Consider the following 14,243-nt stretch of genomic DNA (forward strand, 5'->3'; position numbering starts at 1 on the left):
ATCATTTACTCTGTATGGAAGTTTAAAGCTTTGTATTGTTTTGCAGGGAAAAACCATATTTATTTCCACATTGCATATCCCACCAACTTGGCTCCCACCTGCACACTATGATCCTCTAATTTCTCTCCCAGTAAGTTGTGCTAAGTACAACTCACATCGGACATTTTTCTTTTATATTTCCGTAGAAGGGATATTTATTTTATGATTTCAGTGCATTTTATATTGATTGCTGTATAGTCAGTAGCTCAGAGTCTTGTTCATTGTCATACAAGGGAATTGGGGCTTTGAACCTTGGACGAGAACAAGTTTCAACTGCTTTACTTTCTGAGATCTCAGATTTTGACCAGCTTTTACGCTGTTTTTTTGACTGTTTTTATTTATATTTCTTTATTTAGACAGCTTTTACAAGTACCTTTCTCTGTATTTTCTTTTCCACAGAATGGCAGCACCAACTTCTCCCCCTGGTATTTTTAAGGCGCAAGTACGTGGACACGCGTCTCAATCGCCGCGCACTGACCTACACTATGAAAGGAAAAAAATAGAAGTTGCTAAAGTGAAAACGGAAATGGTCAGTGCATTAAGTGATGGTACAACTGTGTACCTTTAATAAAAAAGAAGGGCTCACCCCTGAATCTGAGGAAGGGGTGAGTTACATTCTACAAAATGACACCCTGTTCAACACATATGGACAAATGTATTTATTCGTCGGGCCTGGAACGCTGAAATTTAAAACCGTGCCACTGGACATCAGCGAAGAGGCACAGAATGCTGCAAAAGAGGCCCTGTGTCCATCTTCAGCGAGTGTGACGGGTGAAGAAGAGGACATATTTTCAAGGGGAGGCTACCTCAGCCTCCAAGAGCAGATCAAAGAAGTGAGTGAATTTTCTATTTTCTTTTGATCTAGTAAATTTTGCAGTGTTAAATTCTTTCTTTTAAGAGTTTAAGTAACTTTAAGTAAGTAACTTACCAGTTTAACAGTGTTACCTCTGTCATCAGCTGCTTACTGATAGTTGTCACGCCCCTGGACTGTTTTGTTGTGTTTTTTTCCCCATGTGTTCCATGTGACCCAGTTTCTGTCTCCCAGTCTGATTGTTGATTTGATTCCAGGTGTGTCTCGTCTTAGTCCCTAATTGTCTGTGTGTATATATAGTGTTCAGTTCCCTGTTTGTTTGTCCGGTATCTATCGTCCACTAGGGTTTTTATTTTGCAGGCATCTTTTGTAACCTTGTGTTTTGTCTAACCGTACCACATGTTGGTGGGCGGAGTTAGTGTAAATAACTTCTGCCAACAAGGCGGGCTTTTTGCACTTAGACCTTTAGACGTCACACAAACACAGGAGGAGGAAACAGGAATCACATGAGTTCAGGGAAACTGAAACTGAAACTTAAGAGCAGTTGAGCTGTTGTGTGTTTGTGTCTCTGTATACTTGTAGTAAAATGGCAGAAGCCAGATTTTCTCAGGATGAGTTCATGTGTCCAGTGTGTCTGGATCTCCTGAAGGATCCAGTGACCACTTCCTGTGGACACAGTTACTGTAAGAGCTGTATTACAGGCTGCTGGGATCAGGAGGATCAGAAGAGAGTCTACAGCTGCCCTCAGTGCAGACAGACCTTCAGTCCAAGACCTGCTTTATCTAAAACACCATGCTGGCTGAAGTGGTGGAGAAACTGAGGAAGACCAATCTTCCTGCTGACTGTTACGCTGGAGCTGGAGATGTGCAGTGTGACGTCTGTACTGGAAGAAAATACAAAGCTGTCAAGTCCTGTCTGGTGTGTCTGAACTCTTACTGTCAGAATCACCTCGAACAACATGAGAGTTTGTTTAAAGGAAAGAGACACAATTTGACTGAAGCCACTGGACGACTGCAGGAAATGATCTGCCAGAAACATGACAAGCTCCTTGAGGTTTTCTGTCTCACTGACCACAAATATATATGTATGCTCTGTGCAATGGATGAACATAAAAACCATCACACTGTATCAGCTGCAGCACAGAAGACAGAGAAACAGGTATGAACTTATAGTAGTAATTCACCCAAACATTCATTACATTCATAACATCATTTACTTACCTTTTGTAACGTATTCCTTTTTTATTTTACATACCTATTTATTAATTTTTTCAGATGAACAAAAGTTATTTTGATCTGTCCATACTGTCCAAGACTTCTGAAGCAATACAATTAATTTGTATCATGAACAGAGTGAAATTATAAGTTAATAGAAAGTTGTGTTACTAAGTCATTATTCACACTCGAATCTAATCTTTGATCAGAACAAAAATCAAATATGGTGACATGTACAGACATGTCATTTAAACACAATAAAACGAGCGGACTGGACAGAAATAATCGTCAAAAATGCTATACATTGTTGTGATTGATTTCATGGATTAAAGCAAAAAAAACGAACTGAGAATTTTTCCTCGGCCAAACCCCATTCCACAGCTATACACCCACCCGGTTTAAGAGTCGTGTTTTTCTTCTTGTAATTAGGAGCGCTTGTCCTCCTAATTTAAGAAATTTAGGGGCACCTTCTAATCAATAATAAATCAATTCTGATAAAAACAATTTGCCTTCTTAATACGAGGTGACATTTGACTCGAAGTGATTTACAGGGGCATTTTCTTTTTACATTTGTAAATGCATTTTTCTAATGTTATTAAATGTATGCAGTGTTTCCTCTAGGATTTATTCCAGCTGTGGTGGCAGGACTATTTCCCATAGACCACGCCCCTCCCACCCAACAATCACCTGCACTCAGAATTTATTTTAACTAAAAAAGACAATTAAATAGTAAATAAGAACAAATAAATTAATTACAATCAATAGCACAAACAAGATACAAATTAAATTATTAGTACTTATATTTTTTCAGTTAGGTCTAACTATAATTTTTTTCAACTGTATAGTCTTCACTGTATAATGAAAGACAGCAGCAGGTTTATTTAGGTTGCTGTCTCTTTAAGACCTCATGCATGGATCTAATATGTTACACATGGTTCTTTACTTTTCTGTTTAGGAGAGCTTGTCCTTCTAATTTAAAAAATTTAGGAGCACCTTCTGATCAAAAACTAGCCTTCCTAATACGAGGTGACATTTGACTCCTTAAAGTGACTTACAGGGGTATTTTCCTTTTACCTTTGCAATGGCATCATTTTCACCTGTCAAATTCAAAAATGTATGGTTATAAGCTTTTTATAATTTCTATTTAAAACTATAATAAGAAGTAGAATAAGACAAATAAGTTACCAATCATATCAAATTAGTATAAATAAAAAATGTATTTGTACTACAGAGGTGGCACAGAAGAACACAAAAGTGGCTTATGCCATTGTCTGTCTGAATACTCTATTCTGATTGGCTGGCAGGTGTTGATTAAATTAGTTTAACTGCACAGGTAGTTCCAGGTCAGTTTAATCACGTTCTATATTAATGCGCTTCCTATAAACATTGGTTACCATAGTAACATACAGTTACAGTTGAATAGTAATACAGACGAAAAAAACGTCATTTTTATCGTTCCGCAAATATTATTAACACTGAATGCTGGTGGCAAATGACCATGGCATAAACGGGATACTCAACAGCTAGCTGTGCATTAAACAATTTGAATGCACTTCGCGGAGGCAACCACCCTCCGCTGTGCGTTGGGCGGTTCTTCGCCTCCACGTCGTGCATTCAAATCGTTTAATGCACAGCTAGCTGTCGATTATCCCTTACTTGTAGTTGTAGGTACATTTTCAGACGTTTAATGAGGCTCAGAGGTGGCATGAGTGCAATTAAATTCATAGATTCATGTGGAGATTAATGTTTTAAATATAAAATTTAAATAAGTGAAATGATACGCTAAAAATGAAACTGAAACCGCCAGTAGGTGGCGGCAAGTCACTGAATCATTCATTCAATTGATTCGTTCGAACAGCTGATTCATTCAGGAATGAAGCAAGTGACTGTCTTTATGAATGGGTAATCATGAATCACTGACTCACTAGATTCGTTCAAAAACGCATTTTCATTCATAAATGAAACACTGCTGTGTTTGCTTTTAGAGATGCACAGCAGCTCAGCTGTTACTTTATTTGGAACTATTTTCGTTGATGATATTTTCCCAATTGATGGAAATCCATCATAGCGACAGAAAACTTTAATCCCGGATAACTTCAAATGGAGTGAACACGGAGCAGTTTGTCCGTGAGTGGATCCAGAGCGGAGTGATTACAGAACGCTTAGAGCGGAGAGAGGAACGTGCCTTCGCTCCTCTCCAGGTTTTGATCACATCCACCTCAGCAGGCTGAATACACCTCGTCTTTCCTTAATTTTAACCGTATTCAAACTAAAATTAAGACATTTATTAGACTATTTGAGAAATGTAAGCATATTTACGGCCTTAAAATGATAAAAAGTGAATTTAAGACATTAAGGACAGGCGGAACCCTGCAATTAACGGAAATCCGTCCTAGCGACGGAGAACTTTAATCCATGTTGTTGTGATTGATTGTTGCTGGAATTTTTAAGAACATGGTAAGAAAGGATAATCAAATACAAAAAGTTCAAAAGTTAAGTTTTTATTTCTAGAAAATATTCACATCTCACTTTAAAGGTGCTGTATGTAATTTTTTGACTCTTCTAAAGCCAAAAAAATAACATATGCTTCCTTAATATCTACAAACATGTTATGTTTACATAGCTGTATATAGCCAGTAAATTCTACTCTGAAATGTGCGTTCCAGGGAGGAATGCCTGGGTTTTTATCGCTAGCTGGCAATATTACATACTGCACCTTTAAATGTACTGTATGTAAAGTAATGTAAAGGTACTGTAATGTCACTGTAAACTTACATTATTCACAATAACTATTTGGACATTACATACAGTCGTAGTCAGAATTATTGGCACCCTTGGTAATATGATCAAAGAAGGCTCTGAAAATAAACCTGCATTATTAATCCTTTTGATCTTTTATTTTTAAAAATCACAAAAATCTAACCTTTCATTGAACTAAAACAATTTTGAAAAACAAATGGGGGAAAATCTCATTATGAAATAAATGTTTTTCTCAAATACACGTTGGACACAATTATTGGTACCCCTAGAAATTCTTATGAGTAAAATATCTCTGAAGTATATTCCCATTCATATTCACAATTTTGAGCACTCCAGGGTGATTATGAACATGAAATTATTCAGGCATGGCTTCCTGTTTCACAGAAATATAAATAGGAGGGAAAACAAAGCCCAAATTCCCTTAATCGTACATCACAATGAGAAAAACCAAAGAATATATTTCTGATGTGCAGCAAAAGATAATTGAGCTTCACAAATTAGTGAAGTGGCTTTAAGAAAAGAGCTAGAGCAGTGAAAAATCCCATTTCCACCATCAGGCAATAATTAAGAATTTCAAATCAACATAAAGTTACGAAACTGCCTGGAAGAGGACGTGTCTATATCGTCCTAATGCACGGTGAGAAGGAGAGTTTGAGTGGCTAAAGACTCTCCAAGGACCACAGCTGGAGAACTGCAGAAAATAGTTGAGTCTCGGAGTCAGAAATTGTCAAACAGCACCTACATCACCACATGTTGTTTGGGAGGGTTTCAAGAAAAATTCTCCTAGCTCATCCAAAAACAAACTCCAGCATATTCAGTTATCAGACACGACTGGAACTTCAAATGGGACTGGCTCAGATGAGTCAGATGAAACTAAAAAATGAGCTTTTTAGCAGCAAACACTCAAGATGGGTTTGGTGAACACAGGAATAAAAAGTACCCCATGTGTACAATGAAATATTCTGCTGTATTTTTGATGTTGTGGGCCTTTATTTCTGCTGGAGGTCCTGGACATCTTGTTTAGACACATGGCATCGTGGATTCTATCAAATACCAACAGATAAAAAATCAATAAGTGACTGATTCTGTTAGAAATCTTATAATGGGCCATGTTTGGATCTTCCAACCGTACAATAATCCAAACACAAACCTCAAAAACAACACAAAAATGGGTCACTGAGCACAAAACCAAGCTTCTGCTGGTCATTCCAGTCCTCTGACCTGAACCCTATAGAAAATGAGTGAACTGAAGAGAAGAAGCACCAACATGGAGCTGGGAATCTAAAGGGTCTGGAGTGATTCTGGATGAAGGAATGGTCTCTGATCTCTTGTCAGGTGTCTCTAACCTCATCAGGCATTATAGGAGAACATTTAGAGCTATTAAACTGGCAAATGGAGGTTTCAAAAAGTATTGCATAAAAGGGTGCCGTTAATTGTGGCCAATGTGTATTAGAGAAAAACATTTATTTCATAATGATATTTCCCCCCCATTTTCAATTTTTATTATCCAGTGAAAGGTTAGATTTTTGTGATTTTTTTTAAATAAAAGATCAAAAGGATTAACAATGCAGATTAATTTTCACAGCCTTCTTTGATCAAATTTACCAAGGGTGCCAATAATTCTGACCACGGCTGTACATACTCAAATAATATATCCATCACATTGACCACTGGTTTCACAGACAAGGCTTAAGCCTAGTCCCAGACTGAAATGTAATTCTGAGCTGTTTCAACTGAAAGAAACTTGCACTGACTGATCTTCAAAAATATCAGTGCTTTTATTTTGTAGATGCACACCAGTAATGTTTTTTTCTAAGGCACGTTAATGAAAATTACTTAAATGTCCTAATTGAACTATGGTCTAATCCTGATTTAGTCTAAGCCCTGTCTGTGAAACCAGGCCTCAATATTTAACTTTTTATTTTTTATTTTGGCCCAGTTCACTCTCATGTAGCTGTAAAAATTGTTGCCTGCTGAAACTGAAATATACATCTTCATGATTAGATAGACACAGGTGAGTTTCTCTATACACATTAGGTTTCTCTATAGATGTGAGTCACTCAACCGGAGGTAATCCAGTCGGATCGTCCATCCTTTGAAAAAGTTAACTTTAACGGATTAAACCAGATTGGCTGACCTGTCCATGCTCACTCAAGTAACAATCGCTGTCCCAGACAGTGAGTGACCTTACATATTCAGGCAAAATCTGATTTTCTCCAGTCAATGTTTATAGATAAATAAATAATCAAGCTAACAAAACTTCATAGCTAGCGTCTTTGAAGCGGTCAGAGAAATCTTTCTGCCTCCACCAAAGCTCCGCCCACAGAAAAACGTCACAATGTTTACTAACAGAAAAGGCGGGGTCTATAAAACCTGATAAAATATGATGACACTTATACTTGAATTCATATCAGCTGTTCACTTGATGATTTAGTGAAAGTAATTGAAGTGAATAGTGAATGTGACACTTCCCGTTATTGGTTTGTGCTCCAGAAGCAGTTGAAGGAGACACAGAGGAGGTTCCAGCAGAGAATCCAGCAGAAAGAGAAAGATCTTCAGCAGCTGAGAGAGGCTGTTCAGTCTCACAAGGTGAGTCTGGAGAAGGATAGTTTATCTCCTCTTTTAGTCCCACTGAAGCTCACCTTGTGATTTTGGTGTGCCTAACAGCGCTCAGCACAGGCAACAGTGGAGGACAGTGAGAGCATCTTTACTGAGCTCATCCGCTCCATTGAGAGAAGCCGCTCTGAGCTGATACGGCTGATCAGACATCAGGAAAAGCAAGCAGTGAGTCGAGCTGAAGGACGACTGGAGCGACTGGAGCAGGAGATCAATGATCTGAGGAGGAGACACGCTGAGCTGGAGCAGCTTTCACACACACAGGATCACATCCAGTTCCCGCAGGTAACACAGATCTAGAAGTACAGGATCATAGTGGCCACGAGCAACCCTTATGATACACAAATATATGGGAATATACTGCAAAATATGTGAAATATTACATACAGATGTGGCCTTTAAGAATGCACGTTTTTTTGTTTTCCATGGCTTGACACAATTCGTCCCGGGGAATGCTGCTGAATCCTGTCAGCACGTTTTCAGAATTTAAATAAATGTGTTGTGCTTCACAGAATATCCACCAGGTGGCGCATGGAACAACATACAGTATCTACAGGCCACACCAAAATTGCTTATAAACACTTTGCAAGTATTCGTCATTTACTCACCCTCAAGTAGTTCCAAACCTGTATGAATTTCTTTGTTCTGCCGAACACAAAGAAAGATATTTTGAAGAAAGTTTGTAACCTGGCTGTTTTGGGGCACCATTAAAATACTATGGAAGTCAATGGTGCTCCAGAACTGCTCTGTATCCCACATTCTTCAGAATATCTTCCTTTGTGTTCAGCAGAACAAAGACATTCATACAGGTTTGGAACTACTTGAGGGTGAGTAAATGATGACAGAATTTTCATTTTTGGGTGAACTATCCCTTTAAGTGTATAATAAGTTAGCCTAAAAATATACCAGTATGTAATGCTGAAGCTAACATCAGTCATGTATTTTACAACAGATCTTTAATGATTAATTTTGGTAAATGCGCTTTAAAATTATGTTCATAATAATGAGATGGTTACTACACTAGGGGGTAATCCGATAACGTGAGCAAAAGTCCAGGCGAGGAGCAAACATAGTCTGAAACAGCAAGCCAAGGGTTAATAAAAAATACATGGGCAAGAATCAGGAACTAGGAAATCTGGAAACACAACGGGACTAGACTAAGACTAGAACTAGAAACTAAGACAGGAAAAGGCTCGGTAAAGCAGCTATCACTTGGAGAGATAATACACGCAGAACAATACTAGAGACTAGACAGAAAACCAACACGGAAAGGCTTGGTAAGTAGCTAACACTAGGAGAGTGCGAAACGCAAGACAATACTCGGCAATCTGAACAGGATCTGAGTGGGTGTTAAATACAGTGTGTAATAGCTCTCAGGTGAGCGTGTGATTGGTGACAATTGTGTGATCAGTGCAATGGATGATGGGAAATGCAGTCCAGTGTGACGTGCAACAGTCTGTGTGGTGCGAGAGTCAATATGATAGAAGGGCGACCTCCGATGGCGAGTGGACAGAAGACCACGAACCGGATTCGTGACAATTACACTGCTCAATTTGAATAGTCTGTAATATAATCTGTGCCGTTTAGCATGACCACCGCCTCAACGTTCTGTTATTATTAGGCTATAGCCTATATCATTACATATTTAACCATGCAGCAAACATTTTAAAATATCTTGAAACCATAGCTACTTTAATTTATTTAAACAAATTTCCTTTTTCTTTTCACTTCATAGGGCCAGCATTTGGACAAAATCTTGTTATAAAAGATGATTGTAGCACTATGATTTGAAGGCAACACTCTCTTTATGTTTTTGAATAAAGAAAATGCTGTACTTTATTATTATTATTATTATTATTATAATAAACTAGGCTACATTAAAAAAAAAAAAAAACATTATTAACTTTTTCTAATCAATTAATACAGAAGGAACGCAGGAACAGAAATGTTAAAAATAGATTCTGCTCAGAGTGAGCAAATTGAATTTTTTTCATTTTGTATAATATATAGAATAAATATAATATATATGACATAGCGTCATCAAATGCCGTTAGAACAGCAAGCTGGCTGAACTCAACAGCATACTCCAAAAGGGGAAGGTCTTTACGGGCTAAGGAGGGGAAAAGTGTGGCGATATCCATGACTAAAACAAACGAAACACTTTCAAAACAAAAAACAAAACGAGGAGGAAAAACGCTGTGTACTTTTTGTCACTTTTTCAGGTCCGGTCTTCTGTCACACTGTGGTGTGAATAAAGAGCGCACAAAGACGACGATGAAGAACAATTTCCAATAAACTTTAATTACTCCACAACAAGGGGTCGATTCAGACAGGGCAGGAGAACACACGAGGTAGCGTAGTCACATACACAAATAATACCGGACAAAGGAGAACTGAACAGGCTAGAACTAAAGTAGGGTAGCTAACAAGGGACAATTAGTAATTGGACAATTGACTCAAAAGCTGTTTCATGGACAGGCGTTGGCAATTCTTTTGTTATTTCTACATCAATTAAGAATTATTATTTTACATCATCTATATTCACATATAGTCTAAGTGGCAAATACTTGAATTTGTAGCTCTAATGTAATATAATATGAGAAGAATGTGGCAGATACTGTGAAAGTGCTGGATTGAGGTGAGTTACTAATAAGTCAACAAAAGCCACACAAATCTGATAGTGCAGGTTATTGGGTGAAGTGTGGAGCTCATGAGTTTTGATTTCTGTTCTCTGTAGAGATTTAAGTCCCTCTCAGCACCTGCTGAATCTACAGATGAACCCATCGGTCCTTTCAGTTCTCTCTTCTCTTCTGATGCTGTGAGAGAATCTGTCTGTCAGCTGAGAGACAAACTGGAGGATTTCTGCAAAGAGGAGCTCAAGAAGCTCTCAGACACAGGTATAGTCCTGGAGATTCATCTGCTCTGAGAAATGAGTCCTCCGTCATCTCATATCATTTAGAACAGGGCCGTCCAAACTCGGTCCTGGAGGGCTGATGTCCTGCAGAGTTTAGCTCCAACTCGCCTCAACACACCTGCATGGAAGTTTCTAGTATGCCTAGTAAGAGCTTGATTAGCTGCTTGAGGTGTGTTTAATTAGGGTTGGAGCTAAACTCTGCAGGACACTGGCCCTCCAGGACTGAGTTTGGACAGCCCTGATTTAGAACATCATATTAGAAATGTCTTAGGAACGGATGCAGGATCATTTTCTCTTGATATGAAAATAACTCTGTTCATGTCTGTTGATTTTCCACAGTCATGTCCACCAACATTGTTCCCAGGAACGACTTCCTACAATGTAAGTTACTAAGAAAACAATCATAAAAACTCACTGTATTCACATTCTACATGCAGAAGGTGAAAGAAAACATGATTTTAAATAAAAATTTGCACAACACATCTGGTACTGAGACACTGATAATATTAAACAGAGGTCATGAAGGTTTCAGCTATATTAAAAGATCAGATTCATAATTCCTTATTCTTTCTTTTTTTTTTCTCTCCATCAGATTTCCGTCAGCTCACACTGGATACAAGCACAGTGAATAAATACCTCTGTCTGTCTGAGAGGAACAGAGTGATTACTTGCACTGACACAGAGCAGCTGTATCGTAATCATCCAGACAGATTTGATGTGTCTCAGGTGTTGTGTAGAGAGAGTGTGAGTGGACGCTGTTACTGGGAGATTGAGTGGAGTGGTGTTGAGGTGTGTATATCAGTGTCATATAAGAGCATCAGCAGGAAGGGTGATGAGTGTGTGTTTGGATGGAATGATCAGTCCTGGAGTTTGTGCTGCTCTAAATCCAGTTACACATTCAGACACAATAAGATAGTGACTCGTCTCCCTGTGAAGCCCATCATCAGGAGAACAGGAGTGTCTGATTATTTCAGTAGAATAGGAGTGTATGTGGATCACAGCACAGGAACTCTGTCCTTCTACAGCATCTCTGACACACTGAGCCTCATCCACACAGAACAGACCACATTCACTCAGCACCTCTATCCTGGGTTTAGGGTTTATTATAAATCATCAGTGAAACTGTGTTGATGAATCAGAATAGACTGATGAGAGATTCTACCCATAATGCTCTGAGCTGCATGATAAATCAGTAACTGAGATGTTATAGAGTCTCTTCTTTTCTCTTCATGACATTAATACCACAGCTGAGCTTCTGTCATTGAAATAACTTGTGAGAATAAACGTGTGTCATAAATCCTCATATAGAGAGTAAGATGGTGCCACGGAATTGTCCTGTATTTAAAAGTAAAATGATGATCAAATAAACACGGGACGCAATTTTTTTTGAAGGCTCTCCAGATGTAGGTGTGTCTAGTCTGTTCTGTGTTTTCATTGGTTTTAGTTCTGCTCCCTGTGACCTAGTTTTCCTGAGTTGTCTTTATTCATCATTATATCCACCTGTGTCTTGTTAATTAACTCATCAGTTCCTTTGTTTGAAAATAGTTTCTGGTCCCCAATGACTCTAATAGTATTTTTTTTTCTCTACTATGGAAGTTACTGAGCACCAGCAGCTGTTTAGTTACCCATATTCATCAAAATATCTTTTGTGTTCAACAGATGAAAGAACTTTATGCAGGTTTATGACAGAATTTTCATTTTTGGGTGAACCATACCTTTAAAGTGACACACATCTGTGCTTCTAAAGGTATAGGCCTATTATTTTATTAACATTTGGATAGTCTGTTAATATAATATTCCAAACATTATCAGAGCTTGGTAGATATAATTATTATATTTTTTTATTATTAGACAGATTAGATTCTAATTAATGTTGGACCCTATTTGTTAATTTATCGTTTGTATTAATCAAATTAAAATCATGTCATATACAAGTTGACATTTTTAAAAGTAAAAAAAAAAAAAGCTAAATTATTTAGATAGAAATGGGACTTTTATGTTTTATTAAGGTTTTTTTTATTAAGTTTTAGTTTTATTTAATTTGAGTTATTTTAATACTTCAACAAACTAAATGGAAATGAAATAATATATGGAATTTATAAATGTGTATGTATATCTATGTACTGTATGTGTGTGTGGTTGTACATACACGTAGTTGTTTTTTGGTGTTTTGGTTAGTGTTAGAATCATTATTATACTCCTATGCCTTTTGTTCTTTAATATTTTTAATTGTTTTTAGCTTGATTTAGCTTAAATGTTCAATTTTGAAATTTTGTTGTATGCGTTTGTCATTTTTATTTAATTTCTTTATTTTTAAAATGTGTATATGTAGTATTTATAAAATTTTAGCTTTTAGTTTTGGATCTGTTTCTAGTTGTTTTAATACTACAATTGATTGCTTCTGTTGTCCTCATTTGTAAGTCGCTTTGGATAAAAGCATCTGCTAAATGACTAAATATATAATATATATGTTGTCTTTAATGTCAAATACATAAATTTACTCAATTACTTTTATCAATATTTTCAACTGTTGTCAATAGCAATAGACTGTATAAAATTGTATCTAAATTATACATGTAAAAAAACAGGAGCTCATCGGGCTACAATATTATGACAAAAAACATTATTGTACATTCTTGCTCTTTATATTGTAATAATGATTATTAATGTTGATATAGAAAATTCTGTTTTATTAACAAAGTCTGGGAGGAGCATGATCAGATAATCAACCAATTCAGCACAGGTGGAGCATGTTCGGATAATCAACTTAATTAGTACCAAGGTGTATATATGCAGCCAACTTGCCTGATTTCTGGCCTCACTCCATACTGTTCTTACCCCAGCTTGGGGAACATGGGGGAGTTCTCTGGGTTGTGGCCATATTTAGAGTTTAGAGCCCTCCCCTCAGACTCTTGATTACTATTTGCTCAATCTGGTTATATATAAGTGCAAACTCAATATAAAACTTTTTTGTGTTTGTGTCTGTGTTTTGGACACATCACATTCTGGCTTCACAGACAATGTCGATCCATGATGTTAGTCTAGTCTAGCGCAAGTTAAACCAAAAACTCTTTTATATTGTATCTGCACTGTGTTGTTTATGACGAGGGAATTTGTGAGCGTGCACACTCAACACAGCTCCAGCGTTTTCGGCACTAACTAATCTAACCCTGCGTCCCAATGTGCCTACTTGTACTACATCCTAAAAGTATGTACTTTTTTCGCGAAGAAAAAGTAGATACTTTTGAGCGTGTAGCAGAAAAGTATGGACGTTTTTGGAAAACACTACTACGTCATAAAATTGCGTCTGGTGACACAATTGCGTTCATTTTACATCTGCTGTCAATTATTCAGATAGAAAACATTCTTACATGACATTTTTGCCATTGCATAAAAAATACACATCGACATTTCTTTTCCATTACTCGCAAGTTTATTTATCCTTACCGTGCCCTACACTGCTCATTATTTGTTCTACAAATGCTTACCAGTTTATTCGCGAGACAAGAAAGAGCGCGTCGGCGCAGATCTGCCGTTCACAAGCATAATGTCTGGAGAGCGGTGCTGATGTTTTTCCACAATGCTATATGTATGCAATACATCACAAACAGCTGCATTACGCTTATCCATTTTCATATTAAAATGTTACATTGAACATGCTTAAAATTAATTTATATATTATATTAAATATTTTCTAAATAATTTGTAATAATATTTAAGGAATTATTATTGTTTGCTGTTAATATCCATGAAAGAACTGAAAAAAACAAAACAAAAAAAAACAATATATTGTATTCAACCAAATGAAATAATCAAATCGAAGTCATAAAAACATTAATTTAACAAGCCGTTTTTTTTCAACAGGATCAAAGAAAAGAAGATTGAAATA

General features: G+C 37.0%; 1 pseudogene; it reads left to right on the plus strand.

Annotated features, from left to right (window-relative positions):
* The first annotated feature begins 1,409 nt into the window (after positions 1-1,409).
* Positions 1,410-13,935, plus strand: LOC131538725 (tripartite motif-containing protein 16-like; annotated as a pseudogene).
* Positions 13,936-14,243: the final 308 nt, after the last annotated feature.

Source organism: Onychostoma macrolepis, chromosome 04 (assembly GCF_012432095.1).
Source record: "Onychostoma macrolepis isolate SWU-2019 chromosome 04, ASM1243209v1, whole genome shotgun sequence".
In the NCBI taxonomy this organism is placed as follows: domain Eukaryota; kingdom Metazoa; phylum Chordata; class Actinopteri; order Cypriniformes; family Cyprinidae; genus Onychostoma; species Onychostoma macrolepis.